Source organism: Lithobates pipiens, unplaced genomic scaffold (genome assembly GCF_037356315.1).
Source record: "Lithobates pipiens isolate NorthernLeopardFrog02 unplaced genomic scaffold, aLitPip1_a1.2 Scaffold_16, whole genome shotgun sequence".
Taxonomy (NCBI): domain Eukaryota; kingdom Metazoa; phylum Chordata; class Amphibia; order Anura; family Ranidae; genus Lithobates; species Lithobates pipiens.
Genome location: NW_027507748.1, coordinates 19336 through 35926, shown reverse-complemented (window position 1 = coordinate 35926; position 16591 = coordinate 19336).

The window sequence follows — 16591 nt, the reverse complement described above, 5'->3', positions numbered from 1 at the left end:
TCCTATACATAGTTCCCACTGTCATACCTCCAACACTTCTCTCCTATACATAGTCCCCACTGTCATACCCTCCACACTGCTCTCCTGTACATACTACTCACTGTCATACCCTCCACACTCATCTCCTATACATAGTGCCCACTGTCATACCTCCATCACTTCTCTCCTATACATAGTGCCCACTGTCATACCCTCCACACTCCTCTCCTGTACATACTATTCACTGTCATACCCTCCACACTCCTCTCCTGTACATACTACTCACTGTCATACTCTCCAAACTCCTCTCCTATACATAGTGCCCACTGTCATACCTCCAACACTGCTCTCCTGTACATACTACTCACTGTCATACCCTCCACACTCCTCTCCTATACATAGTGCCCAATGTCATGCCCTCTACACTCCTCTGCTGTGCATACCGCCCACTGTCATACCCTCCACACTCCTCTCCTGTACATAGTGCCCAATGTCATGCCCTCTACACTCCTCTGCTGTGCATACCGCCCACTGTCATACCCTCCACACTCCTCTCCTATACATAGTGCCCAATGTCATGCCCTCTACACTCCTCTGCTGTGCATACCGCCCACTGTCATACCCCTCACACTCCTCTCCTGTACATAGTGCCCACTGTTAGACCCTCCACATTCCTCTCCCTCACCTGCACATACTTCCCACTTTTATACCATCCATACTCCTCTCCTATGCCTCTTACCCACAAAAACTGTTATGTAAAATGATACTGAATATCCTCAATGTTACCAGCTCTAGAATGGGCACTTTTGTCAGTTCAACTAAAGGAAATCTCACAGTTTTCATATTTGTTCTTCCCCATTATTAGTACTTATTTCATTTTGTGATGACTATTGTGATGTATAGAGGAACACGGAGGATGTCAGCTACTCTAAATATAGCACTTGTAGAAAAAAGTGTCCCTGAAATTATTTTTAAAATGTTGACAACTCTGCACTTAGGCACTGCCCAAGGGCCACAGAGTAAGTAGGGGCCCCAGGAGAGGCTCCTGTGATATTAAAGTGGTAGTAAACTTTTCTAACATTACAACTTGTTAGAGGCCCTGGGGTAGGTTATGCCATAATGTACAACTATGCCCAGCATATTAGCATATTAGGGTACACTTACCTGTCAGACTGAGCCCTCCAGTGCTGTGCTGTGATCAGTCCGGCAGGGGCCCGGGCACTTCCATCTTCACCCGGACTTCCTTCTGGGTTCTGTGCCTTCCGTCACTTGCCTTGGCCAGGCTGCCCTGATGTCATTCCCACACATGCCCATGTGCATCCTCTCTCTACCATCCCCCCTTTCTCTCTCATCCTCCCTCCCTTACCCCTCACACCTCTTTCATCCCCTTTCTCTGTCTCTGTCTTTCTCTCTCTCTCATCCTCCCCCCTCTCTCTCTTTAATTGAATTTGTTATAAAAAAAATATAGTTGCATTTTTATTTATTTATTGTTTATAAAAGGCCCCCCCAAAATCCTCAGCACCAGACCCATGATGTTCTTAATCTGGCCCTGGATCTATGTATGGGGTAGCTGGTTTTACACAAGTCAACCTATTAACCGACTTGAGTACAACCAGCCTGTCAGGTTTTCCCCAAAACAATCAGTGCTGCCAGCTATAGTTAGCAGCACTAATCATTGTATTGACTGGCAGAACACAATAACACTGCGGGAGTGATCGCCCCATTCACAGGTCAGCGGGTGAGAGGGTGTGTGGGGACAGGCTGGGGAGAGATACTAGTCAGTCCCTGGGTAGGCACTGGTTAGTATCAGAGCCAGATACACACAGGTTACATACACTATGATCGTTAGAGCGAGAGCAATAATTCTAGCACTAGACCTCCTCTGTAACTCTAAACATGTAACCTGTAAAAAAATGTAAAGCATCGCTTAGTACACAACACAAAATTGTGCTAACTTTAGTGTTTTTTTTTATGAATGAAACAGTTTCTTTCCAAAAAAAAGTTTGAAAAATTGTTGCGCAAATATCATGTAACGTAAAAAGTTGTGAAGGCCACAATTTTATTCCACAGGGTCTCTGCTAAAACAATATATAATGCTTGAGGGTTCTGAGTCATTTTCTAGCATAAAAAATGATGACTTTTACATGTAGGAGAGAAGTCTCAGAATGGGCCTGGGTGGCAAGGGGTTAATTATTATAAGTAATATACAAATAATTATTATCAGCACTGTGATGTCATCCTCTCCGTCTGCTGCAGAGAGTTCCAGCTGTATTTATACTGCCGCTCTGTATGCAGCTTCTGACAGGCTGTACAAGCAGCCCCGTATCTCCGGAACCATAGATGATAATATTTTAACCAGTGTTGGAGGGGGTATTTAGCTACCTACCCCCCAAATTTGGGGTCTCTGTGACTCCTGGTCACTGAGCTGTCAATCTTTTTTTTTTTTTTTTTTTTTTTTTATGTTTTTGGGCAAATGGGCCTATCTTGAGAAAGGGGCCTGGAGCTGCAGCTCCAATAGCCCCTATGTTAATCTGGCCCTGCTGAACTCCATGGATGGGGGTCAAATTTTTTGAACATTTTCTAGGCTAATATGTATGAGGATTGTCACTCAAATGGCATGGGGGGGGGGGGGGGGGCATTGCGCTGGGGACAAAAACCAAACCTAAAAAAAGTTAAGAAATTCAATTTGGCGGGGGACAGACATTTTTATTAGGGCATTAAGATTAAAATGCACAATTCCTTTAAGTAACATGTCTGGGGGGAGGCAGACCCTGGGGGGAAGGGGCAGACCCTGGGGGAAGTGGGGGCAGACCATGGGGGAGGGGACAGATCCTGGGGGGAGTGGGGGTAGACCATGGGGAGGGGGCAGACCCTGGGGGGAGTGGAGGCAGACCCTGGGGGAGGGGACAGATCCTGGGGGGAGTGGGGGTAGACCATGGGGAAGGGGGCAGACCATGGGGGGAGTGAGGGCAGACCCTGGGGGAGGGGGGCAGACCATGGGGGGAGTGGGGGCAGACTATGGGGGAGGGGGGCAGATCCTGGGGGAAGGGGGGCAGACCATGGGGGAGGGGGCAGATCATGGGGGGGCAGACCCTGCCTGTGAAGCCACTCCTCTGTACGATGTACACATCCCACTACTGCAACACTGACAACAGCTTCAGTCACTTGCTTGTCAAGGGGTCCCCACTAAAAAAAAAAAAATGTGGTATGGTCCCCCAAATTCTTTATGGATTTTAAGGTGGTATCCTATGGAAAAAAAAACAAGAAAACAGTGTGGGGGTCCATTCAAAAATCCACTCCGGACCCTTATTGGAGCAGGCAGCCTGCCAAGCCAGGAAAGGGTGAAGGACAAGTGTGAACCCCCCAAGCAATATCAGACCCTCAGCATGGGTGGGGGGGTGCATTGATCATAAAAGGTGGAGGTGTGTAATACAACCAAACTGCCACAAGATGGCAGCCTTGTATCGTCCTTAGAGATGGAGGTGTGTAGTACCCCTAGCTCACCACAGGATGGCAGCCTTGCACTATTCTTATCGATGGAGGTGTGTAGTACCACTAGCTCACCATAGGATGGCAGCTTTGCACTATTCTTAGAGATGGAGGTATGTAGCACCCCTAGCTAACCACAAGATGGCAGCCTTGTATCACCCTTAGAGGTGGAGGTGTGTAGTACCACTAGCTCACCACAGGATGGCAGCCTTGCACTATTCTTATCGATGGAGGTGTGTAGCACCCCTAGCTAACCACAAGATGGCAGCCTTGTATCACCCTTAGAGGTGGAGGTGTGTAGTACCCCTAGCTCACCACAGGATGGCAGCCTTGTATCGTTCTTAGAGGTGGAGGTGAGTAGTACCACTAGCTCACCACAGGATGGCAGCCTTGTATCGTTCTTAGAGGTGGAGGTGTGTAGTAGCACTAGCTCACCACAGGATGGCAGCCTTGTATCGTTCTTAGAGGTGGAGGTGTGTAGTACCAAAAACTCATAAGAAGGCGGCCATTTTACTGTTTTTATTTTTTTTAATCAAATATTTTTATTTTTAGTATTAAACATTACATACAAACAAATAACCACATTTATCTCATTACAGGGATAAATAATCCCCCAGAAAATAAAGCCAATCCATTGAATGACATAAATGATGTCAGATGAATGCGGACAGCGCCAAACATAAGAGAACCCAGAAAACAAGCAGAGCTCGCACCTCTCGGAATGAAGTAACAACACATCATATTACATGGATACATTATACATGTCAGAATGATTCACCCCCTGATATCATACACCAGACCACCGCGACCTCCTCTATACAGCTTCAGATCTTCTCTCTTTTATGTACTGATTTCTCCCCTCCCCCCACCTCTGCTCTTCACTCCTATCTCCTCTCTCTTCACTCCTCTCCACTGAACCTCATATAATTCATTACTGGGTTCTATTCAACATGACCAGATCTTTTCAGACCTTTGGGTTGTACCTCAATGCTTGTATGTTCATTCTTCTCTTTCACACGTGCGGACCGTATGTCCGTATTTCACACATGCGTTTGCGGATGAAATACGGACATACATGCATTCCTATGGGATAGCTGAGAAAAGAACTGAAAATGGGTCAAATAACAGTGAAGTGGTCCAATCCCTATATACTTATCAAAAAAAAGGCTTCCCCCTGATTGGGTGGGATTTTAAATGACCATCAACTCCGGACACAAATGGACACAATAATATACAATTTTTATTCATAAATTACACAATGTACATAATATTACCAGGAAGTGCAAATGGGCTAAACAATGTCCTCCTGGTGTATTAATAAACAAACATATATACAGAACAAAATATGATTAAAACAATGCTTGTCCTATATCACCCACACCCGACGCGTTTCATGTATGCCTATAGAGAAAGGAATATACCATGCGAGACCAAGAATGTGCAGGCAACTATTTCATAGAAAAGAGATGTGCGCAAAGATTTTTTTGCACTATATGGAAAATTGCCATACACATCTTGGATGTAGTTCACAACCAGAGAGAAAAGTGGAAACAAAGAAAGACCCCCAAGTGCCATTTGAATAGAAAGCCCCGATTTAAATAACGTGCAGCATGAAGCCACCTATAGAGCCAAAAGTAAATAGATATAAGTAGAATCATGTAGTCTCATACTCACGGATTCTATGGCCAGGGGGGTTTTTGTTTCTATGTGAGACATTAATTGGAACAAACAATGGCTATCTGGATGTTTGAAGTCCACCTTCATGTGTGTGACAAGCTGAATTAGCATGTATATGACTTGCACCCAGGGTTGCCTTGTCCCATTCCCAGGAAATAAGCCCAAAAGGAAAACTGGAAGCTGTAGTCCAACCACAAATTACCTATAAAGCAGATACGGTAATTCATATTGTACCAAAATGCATAGATTTACCTCCTGGCATAAACTTAGCTAAAGGGAGTACTTACAAACGGCAAAGCAGTCCTCTATGTGCAGCATATGGATGGCACTGAAATTTCCAGCAGCTGACCTGATTAAATATGGAGTGGTGATCCTCTAATTGGTTGGTGTTTCACTTGCTAAATAGGGAGGGTGTGTGCAATTCTGATGAACCATCCCCCTGTGTGTATGGTGAAGCGATTGTCAGGTTTCACACTCTTACCTAGCTCAGCCAATCAGGGAGGATGTGGGCGTAGAGCCTCACGTGGCTGTAGGCCTCCCCAATGAGCAATGTGTATGAGAAAAGTGCGTTGTTGCGGCGCGCACTCTCAGCATAAGCTAATACACCAGGAGGACATTGTTTAGCCCATTTGCACTTCCTGGTAATATTATGTACATTGTGTAATTTATGAATAAAAATTGTATATTATTGTGTCCATTTGTGTCCGGAGTTGATGGTCATTTAAAATCCCACCCATTCAGGGGGAAGCCTTTTTTTTGATAAGTATATAGGGATTGGACCACTTCACCGTTATTTGACCCATTTTCAGTTCTTTTCTCATTTATATATATATATAGGGTAGTAGATACCCAACCCCCGCATATGGAACTGGTAATGGGCCAAGGAATTGGGCTTTATTAGGACCAATTTCCATTTTTGAATATACTAATTCTGATGTACATATATATTTTGATTAGTGTTACTTGTTGGATGTAATCATGAAGATAGAAAACTAGGCTGGAATAAGTGTGTGGGTGTTTTTTTTTCTCTTCTTTCCCTCTAACATGTTTAAAGGTAGAGAATTTGAGGCCCTTATGGGCCAATATAGAGAACATGGTCAAAAAGAAGCGAAAGAATCAGAAATGAATTCGCTCTTTTCTCAACTTAAAACTGTAGTAGAGAACAAAGTATCCCTCTATTGGCAGGTGGACAATTTTGAACATTATATACAGGATGACATTAATCCCCTAGGTTTGAGGATCCAGATTTTTCCAGCATTAGATAACCTAGATAACACCTTCAAAAAGAAATGGGAAAACAATTTACAGCAATGTACTAAGGTCATGATGCGCCTGCTCATAGAGGAATATCAGAGGCGAATAGGCACATTGGAAAAGGAAATTGAGCTGATCTATAACAAACTAGATTCCTTCAAGGAGGCATCTTCCTATAAGGAACAGGAGGAACATATCAAAACTAACATAGACCTCTTGGTGAAAGATGCTATCTCAGCAAGGGAAAGAAAATTCTGGAGGGACAAGGTAGCCTTCAATGAGGGAAAAGCATATCGCTGGCTCCCTCGTAATCCGCAGGGTCGCCAATATCAGAAGGGGAATAAACAAATCCCCAAACAGCAAAAAAACGTATACAAAAATAAAGAAAGAGATTTGGGTTCCAACTCATCCCTGAATTCCATGTCATCTACATGTTCCCAAACTTCGAAAAAAACAACTAAGAAACAAAAATGGCACTCACCTGAATCGGTCTCGGCAAATAAGAAACAAATAGCAGAAACTCTAAGTAGCACACAATCTTCATCTCTATCAGGGGGGACAGATCGCACACTAAGATCGGGGAACACACGAAGCGGACCCCCCCCACAAGGACGCCCAATACCGGAGCTTTCACACACAAATGACAAAGGTGATAACATAGAGACACTATGACAAAAAAACAGGTGTTCCAAACGTAGAGACGACTCTCAATGTCATTAATTTATCTAATTACAAACTGTCAACAGATGAAATGTCCCTTCTCAGTAAGGGCCTTACCTTTTGCCCTTCCTCCAATATTGACACTTTCGAAGCTATAAAAGACATACAACTTTTTGCAAGAAAACTAATTTTAAAATATCTATATACTAAACCAAAACTAGATATGACATCCCAAGAGAAGGAGAAACAAGCCGTAAATGACTTGGTATCCCTTTTGGAGGAACAGGAACAACGGGACTTAATTGACACCATAGATCTTGATAGCTTACTAATGTCAAATATTACCCACACTGCGGTGGGTATTCAAGACAAAACATGCTTAAAGAAAAAGTCAAACAAATTCCCTTCTTTGGCCAAAAACATGAACTTGAATGCTTTTGTTACGATGGTAACTAAGGACATTCGTAAGTTGTCAAATAGAACACCTGTGGACAACCTCTCAGACTCGGAAAGATTAGCTTTAACTACATTACAGAAACAACATCAGCTCACCATTAAACCATCTGATAAAGGAGGCAATATTATAGTTATGAACAATGAGCAATATTTTGCCATGTGTAACAAGATTTTATCTAACAAGGAATGGTACAGACGAACTACGAAGATTCAAATCGAGAAATCGGATAATGAGTTCTTCCGGTTAATTGATCAAGCATATCTTGATAATATCATTACACAGAATACGTGGGAATTTTTGCGTACTAAACACGCTAAAATTCCCACTTTTTACAGTTTACCGAAGGTCCACAAGGACCTGAAGGACCCTCCCGGAAGACCTATAGTGTCTGGCAGGGGTTGCATCTCGGAAAACCTAAGCAGATACATTGATGAGCCATTACGCCCATTAGTGACCAACTTACCTTCCTACATAAGGGACACTACCCACTTGTTACAACAATTGGAAGGCCTCCACATCCCTGACGATGCCCTCTTGGTCACGATTGATGTGGAGGCACTCTATTGCTCTATCCCTCATGAAAAAGGTCTAGAGGCTGTAAAACATTTTCTGTCACAATCCCATAGAGATGACAAACCACTACATCAATTTATTTTAAAGGGATTGGAATTTATTCTGTCAAATAATACATTCTCTTTTAACGGATCCTATTTCCTCCAGATACAGGGGGTGGCCATGGGGACATGTTGTGCCCCCTCATACGCCAACCTGTATCTGGGGGAATGGGATAATTCTTTTTTGTCACTTGACAATGTGCCCTGTGATCAGATACTTTTTTGGTACCGCTACATCGATGACATTGTTTTTGCCTGGAACGGTACCCAGGATGCTTTGATTCGCTGCATGAAACCCATGGAGGACAATGCCTTCAACTTGAAATTCACTGTAGCATACAATAGTTCTAGGGTAAACTTCTTGTATGTGATTGTTTCCAAGGACTCTTGTGGCCAACTGACCAGCTCCTTATATAGAAAAGAGACCGCGGGCAATACGATTCTCTATGTGACTAGCTCACATCCAGCCCCCCTCATTAAATCAATCCCATACTCCCAATATTTGCGCATTAGGAGAAACTGTACGGAGGAATCCACATTCAGGCTTGAGTCTAAAAAAAATGACAGGAACGCTTGTTACAGCGTGGATATTCCCACACATGCTTGAAGAAAGCATTCAACAGAGTCTGTATACAAGAGAGACATAAGTTATTAAGGGGTAATCTCAGCAAAAGTAGGAAGGAGACTAAGAGCAAATTGGAACCGACCAGGTTGGTTATGACGTATACTTCACAACACACTTCTATACAAAAAATCATGAAGAGACATTGGCACATTTTATCTATTGACCCAATGATCAGACAATTTATTCCTAAAAACCCTTCAATCACTTACAGGCGTTCGAAATCCTTGAGGGATAGTCTAGTGAAAAGTGAATAGACGGGGGAATTTAGGGATGACCCATGTAAGAGACACGGTACTTTTAAATGTGGGGGCTGCCCCCAGTGTCAGTTCATAGATACAGAGCAGAAAGTGGTGCTGCCCAATGGAAGGATCCTCAAACCTTCACATTTTGCAAACTGTCGGACTTACGGGGTAGTTTACCTCTTAACTTGTAATTGACAATCTCCTAGCTGCCAAGAGAGTGATCCCGGCTCTTTGGCTGTCCCCCTCCCCTCCGTCCCAGCCGCAGTTAATTTCTGCCATTGCGTACATACGCAGGATGGAACGTATGACTGCACTGGTACAAGACTCTCTACCTAAGTTTTCTAAAATATGGGACAGGTGGGACAATTCCACGTTCAACCCTGAGACGACACCTTAATTTATGGCCTTTTATTCTCGGAAATGTTTTTCTCGGGTTTGAACTGGGGATTCATACTCCACGTCCCCCCCGCAAATATCAATACATCTTTTGGTCTATTTACATATCCTACTTGGCAGATTCGTGGTGTGTCCTTTTCCCCTTACCCTTTTGACATGCTGTATTAAACTGTTAACGTTTTATACCCCGCCTGCGGCGGTTTTCTTTGTTACTGTTACATTGTCAGTTTTGATTATTTGTATCGAAATGTACAAATCTGTCTGTTGTACAAAACCTTTTTCTCAATAAATATATATTTAAATAAACTTGTAATTGTGGATCCTTCTATGTGGGCAAGACAAAACAACCTGCCACAATCAATACACACCTTAAATACCGCCACCTACGTGTGTCAACACTGCGCCAGCCCCCAACCTCCCCCAGCTGCCACTTGTATATATGTCACTGAGTAAATCAAAAAGTAAATATAACCTGACGACTTCACTTTGTCAAATCACTATTACCTTGTGGCGCTAAGTAGGTATAACAAATCCCCCTGTATACCCTTAACTTGTAATTGTGGATCCTTCTATGTGGGCAAAACAAAACAACCGCTGTGCAAAAGAATGGGCAGACATGCACTCAGTGTGCGCACGTGCAACCCAGACTTAACACTGGGTCGTCATGCACGTGACGCACACTGCGGCAGCCTCCCAAAGATCAAGTTTACGGTACTAGACCGGGTTCATCCCAACCCCAGAGGGGGTGACTGGGATAAAACTCTGTTACAGAGAGAAACTAGATGGATAGTGGATCTTTGTGCCACTAGCCCACCGGGCCTCAATGAATGTGTTAGTTTCCAACCATTTTTGGAGGGGTTTACTTTGGGGACATGGGATGGTCTGGAGGGCATGTAATTCAATAGGGCAATGAAAAAATGTTTTGAGGAAGGGTGAAAATAATAAATAATAGAAAACATTTTTGATTAATGTGTGTGACCATTTAGGGGCTGTAAATGACAACTGATGTGATTGAGGGAAATGTTGATGATTTTTTTATTTATTTACTTTTGTTATTTTTTTCCCATTCCCCCCTTTCTAACCTCCCCCCCTTTCTCCTTCCTCCCCTTCAGTTCCCCCCCCTTTGGACTTGTGGTATGTCATTTTACTATTTGTGTGATTTAGCATGTTATCCAATGTCCAGTGACGGGCATTAGCCCCATGTTTACACATGTTTAACAGGAACACACACCAATTTTGATTGGGTACACATTTTTCTTTGGTGGTTCTTAAATTTACACTTGTTTTCTTTTTTTGGTTTTTGTTTGGGAAATTACTCTGTGTCTTTCCCTCTGTACCATCTTAGTGTGGCTTCCGTTGGTGGCCTGCGTTCCAATACTGGCCGCTGCCGCGTTCCATCTTCAGGTAGAACAACACATCATATGACGCCACTTCCATGGGGTGCGCAGGCAATTTCCACCGGCGCTCTGGGAGGGACGTCAGTTCCGGAAAGACTACGTGCGTTTCAGCCTATGCTGGGAGCATGCGTCGTAATGATGCACTTTTCTTATACACGCCGTCACTTCCGCTGGGTGTGTGGGTAACTCCCACTGGCGCCTTGTTAGTGATGTTGTTGTTTCCGGAAATACCTCTTGCGTTCCAGCTTATGCCGAGAGTGCGCGCCGCAACAACGCACTTTTCTCATACACATTGCTTGTTGGGGAGGTTTACAGCCACGTGAGGCTCTACGCCCACATTCTCCCTGATTGGCTGAGCTAGGTAAGAGTGTGAAACCTGACAATCGCTTCACTATACACACAGGGGGATGGTTCATTAGAATTGCACACACCTTCCCTATTTAGCAAGTGAAACGCCAACCAATTAGAGGATCACCACTCCATATTTAATCAGGTCAGCTGCTGGAAATTTCAGTGCCATCCATACGCTGCACATAGAGGACTGCTTTGCCGTTTGTAAGTACTCCCTTTAGCTAAGTTTATGCAAGGAGGTAAATCTATGCATTTTGGTACAATACGAATTACCGTATCTGCTTTGTAGGTAATTTGTGGTTGGACTACAGCTTCCAGTTTTCCTTTTGGGCTTATTTCCTGGGAATGGGACAAGGCAACCCTGGGTGCAAGTCATATACATGCTAATTCAGCTTGTCACACACATGAAGGTGGACTTCAAACATCCAGATAGCCATTGTTTGTTCCAATTAATGTCTCACATAGAAACAAAAACCCCCCTGGCCATAGAATCTGTGAGTATGAGACTACATGATTCTACTTATATCTATTTACTTTTGGCTCTATAGGCTGCTTCATGCTGCACGTTATTTAAATCGGGGCTTTCTATTCAAATGGCACTTGGGGGTCTTTCTTTGTTTCCACTTTTCTCTCTGGTTGTGAACTACATCCAAGATGTGTATGGCAATTTTCCATATAGTGCAAAAAAATCTTTGCGCACATCTCTTTTCTATTAAATAGTTGCCTGCACATTCTTGGTCTCGCATGGTATATTCCTTTCTCTATAGGCATACATGAAACGCGTCGGGTGTGGGTGATATAGGACAAGCATTGTTTTAATCATATTTTGTTCTGTATATATGTTTGTTTATTAATACACCAGGAGGACATTGTTTAGCCCATTTGTACTTCCTGGTAATATTATGTACATTGTGTAATTTATGAATAAAATTGTATATTATTGTGTCCATTTGTGTCCGGAGTTGATGGTCATTTAAAATCCCACCCAATCAGGGGGAAGCCTTTTTTTTGATAAGTATATAGGGATTGGACCACTTCACCGTTATTTGACCCATTTTCAGTTCTTTTCTCAGCTATCCCATAGGAATGCATGTATGTCCGTATTTCATCCGCAAACGCATGTGTGAAATACGGACATACGGTCCGCACGTGTGAAAGAGAAGAATGAACATACAAGCATTGAGGTACAACCCAAAGGTTTGAAAAGATCTGGTCATGTTGAATAGAACCCAGTAATGAATTATATGAGGTTCAGTGGAGAGGAGTGAAGAGAGAGGAGATAGGAGTGAAGAGCAGAGGTGGGGGGAGGGGAGAAATCAGTACATAAAAGAGAGAAGATCTGAAGCTGTATAGAGGAGGTCGCGGTGGTCTGGTGTATGATATCAGGGGGTGAATCATCCTGACATGTATAATGTATCCATGTAATATGATGTGTTGTTACTTCATTCCGAGAGGTGCGAGCTCTGCTTGTTTTCTGGGTTCTCTTATGTTTGGCGCTGTCCGCATTCATCTGACATCATTTATGTCATTCAATGGATTGGCTTTTTTTTCTGGGGGATTATTTATCCCTGTAATGAGATAAAAGTGGTTATTTGTTTGTATGTAATGTTTAATACTAAAAACAAAAATATTTGATTAAAAAAAATAAAAACAGTAAAACGGCCGCCTTCTTATGAATTTTTGGTACTACACACCTCCACCTCTAAGGGTAATACAAGGCTGCCATCTTGTGGTTAGCTAGGGGTACTAAACACCTCCATCGATAAGAATAGTGCAAGGCTGCCATCCTGTGGTGAGCTAGTGGTACTACACACCCCCACCTCTAAGGGTGATACAAGGCTGCCATCTTGTGGTGAGGTAGGGGTGCTACACACCTCCATCGATAAGAATAGTGCAAAGCTGCCATCTTGTGGTGAGCTAGTGGTACTACAGACCTCCATCTCTAAGGTACTACACACCTCCATCACAAGGCTGCCATCCTATGGTGAGCTAGTGGTACTACACACCTCCATCTCTAAGAATAGTGCAAGGCTGCCATCCTATGGTGAGCTAGTGGTACTACACACCTCCATCGATAAGAATAGTGCAAGGCTGGCATCTTGTGGTGAGCTAGGGGTGCTACATACCTCCATCGATAAGAATAGTGCAAGGCTGCCATCCTATGGTGAGCTAGTGGTACTACACACCTCCATCGATAAAAATAGTTCAAGGCTGCCATCCTGTGGTGACCTAGTGGTACTACACACCTCTACCTTTAAGGGTGATACAAGGCTGCCATCTTGTGGTGAGCTAGGGGTGCTACATACCTCCATCGATAAGAATAGTGCAAGGCTGCCATCCTGTGGTGTGCAGTAGTGGGATGTGTACATCGTACAGAGGAGTGGCTTCACAGGCAGGGTCTGCCCCCCCATGATCTGTCCCCTCCCCCATGGTCTGCCCCCACTCCCCCCAGGAATTTCCCCCTCCCCCATGGTCTGCTCCCCTCCCCCCAGGGTCTGCCCCCTTCCCCATGGTCTACCCCCACTCCCCCCAGGATCTGTCCCCTCCCCCATGGTCTGCCCTCCCTCCCCCATGGTCTGCCCCCACTCCCCCCAGGGTCTGCCCCCTCCCCATGATCTGCCCCCCTTCCCCCAGGATCTGCCCCCTCCCCCATAGTCTACCCCCACTCCCCCCAGGAATTCTCCCCTCCCCATGGTCTGCCCCCTTCCCCCCAGGGTCTGCACTCACTCCCCCCAGGGTCTGCCCCCACTCCCCCCAGGATCTGCCCCCTCCCCCATGGTCTACCCCCACTCCCCCCAGGGTCTGCCCCCTCCCCATGGTCTACCCCCACTCCCCCCAGGATCTGTCCCCTCCCCCATGGTCTGCCCCCACTCCCCCCCAGGGTCTGCCCCCTCCCCATGGTCTGCCCCCACTTCCCCCAGGATCTGTCCCCTCCCCCATGGTCTGCCCCCACTCCCCCCCAGGGTCTGCCCCCTCCCCATGGTCTACCCCCACTCCCCCCAGGATCTGTCCCCTCCCCCATGGTCTGCCCCCACTCCCCCCAGGATCTGTCCCCTCTCCCATGGTCTGCCCCCACTTCCCCCAGGATCTGCCCCCCTCCCTCCAGGGTCTGCCCCTTCCCCCCAGGGTCTGCCTCCCCCCAGACATGTTACTTAAAGGAATTGTGCATTTTAATCTTAATGCCCTAATTAAAAATGTCTGTCCCCCGCCAAATTGAATTTCTTAACTTTTTTTAGGTTTGGTTTTTGTCCCCAGCTCAATGCCCCCCTCCCCCCATGCCATTTGAGTGACAATCCCCATACATATTAGCCTAGAAAATGTTCAGAAAATGTTACCCCCATCCATGGAGTTCAGCAGGATTAACATAGGGGCTATTGGAGCTGCAGCTCCAGGCCCCTTTCTCAAGATAGGCCCATTTGCCCAAAAACATAAAAAAAAGAGATCGACTTCAAGGATTGTAGCTCGGCGACCAGGAGTCACAGAGACCCCAAATTTGGGAGGTAAGTAGCTAAATACCCCCTCCAACACTGGTTACAATATGGGGCTGCAATCATCTATGGTTCTGGAGATACGGGGCTCCTTGCACAGCCTGTCAGAAGCTGCATACAGAGCGGCAGTATAAATACAAGCTGGAACACTCTGCAGCAGACGGAGAGGATGACATCACAGTGCTGATAATAATTATTTGTATATTACTTATGATAATTAACCCCTCGCCACCCAGGCCCATTCTGAGACTTCTCTCCTACATGTAAAAATCATCATTTTTTTATGCTAGAAAATGACTCAGAACCCTCAAGCATTATATATTGTTTTAGCAGAGACCCCGTGGAATAAAATTGTGGTCTTTGCAACTTTTTATGTTACATGATATTTGCGCAGCAATTTTTCAAACTTTTTTGGGAAAGAAACTGTTTCATTCATAAAAAAACACTAAAGTTAGGATGATTTTTTGTTGTGTACTAAGCGATGCTTTACTTTTTTTTACAGGTTACATAGAGTTACAGAGGAGATCTAGTGCTAGTGCTAGTGCTAGAATTAGTGCTCTCGCTCTAACGATCATAGTGTATGTAACCTGTGTGTATCTGGCTCTGATACTAACCAGTGCCTACCCAGGGACTGACTAGTATCTCTCCCCAGCCTGTCCCCACACACCCTCTCACCCACTGACCTGTGAATGGGGCGATCACTCCCGCAGTGTTATTGTGTTCTGACAGTGAATACAATGATTAGTGCTGCTAACTATAGCTGGCAGCACTGATTGTTTTGGGGAAAACCTGACAGGCTGGTTGTACTCAAGCCGGTTAATAGGTTGACTTGTGTAAAACCAGCTAGCCCATACATAGATCGACTATGACTGGTCTCTGCTTAATTGGTGGAATTCAATCCATGTCTGGCCCGCTTAACCACTACACAGCCCCTAAACATCCTTCCACAAACCTTTACATTTTTCCTTCCCAGATTACTTCATCCTCCTCTCCTCTACATAGTGCCCACTGTCATACTCTCCACACTTCTCTCCTCTACATAGTGCCCACTGTCATACTCTCCACACTTCTCTCCTACACATAGTGCCCACTGTCATACTCTCCACACTTCTCTCCTATACATAGTGCCCACTGTCATACTCTCCACACTTCTCTCCTATACATAGTGCCCACTGTCATACCCTCCACACTCCTCTCCTATACATAGTGCCCACTGTCATACTCTCCACACTTCTCTCCTATACATAGTGCCCACTGTCATACCCTCCACACTTCTGTCCTATACATAGTGCCCACTGTCATACCTCCAACACTCCTCTCCTATACATAGTGCCCACTGTCATACTCTCCACACTTCTCTCCTATACATAGTGCCCACTGTCATACCCTCCACACTTCTCTCCTATACATAGTGCCCACTGTCATACCCTCCACACTCCTCTCCTGTACATAGTGCCTGCTTTCATACACTTCTCTCCTGTACATAGTGCCCACTGTCGTACCCTCCACACTCCTCTCCTATACATAGTGCCCACCATCATACCCTCCACACTTCTCTCCTCTACATACTACTCACTGTCATACCCTCCACACTCCTCTCCTATACATAGTGCCCACTGTCATACCTCCAACACTTCTCTCCTATACATAGTGCCCACTGTCATACTCTCCAAACTCCTCTCCTATACATAGTGCCCACTGTCATACCCTCCACACTCCTCTCCTGTACATACTACTCACTGTCATACCTCCAACATATTACTCACTGTCATACCCTCCACACTCCTCTCCTATACATAGTGCCCAATGTCATATCCTCTACACTCCTCTGCTGTGCATACCGCCCACTGTCATACCCCTCACACTCCTCTCCTGTACATAGTGCCTTCTGCCATACCCTCCACACTCCTCTCCTGTACATAGTGCCCACTGTTAGACCCTCCACATTCCTCTCCCTCACCT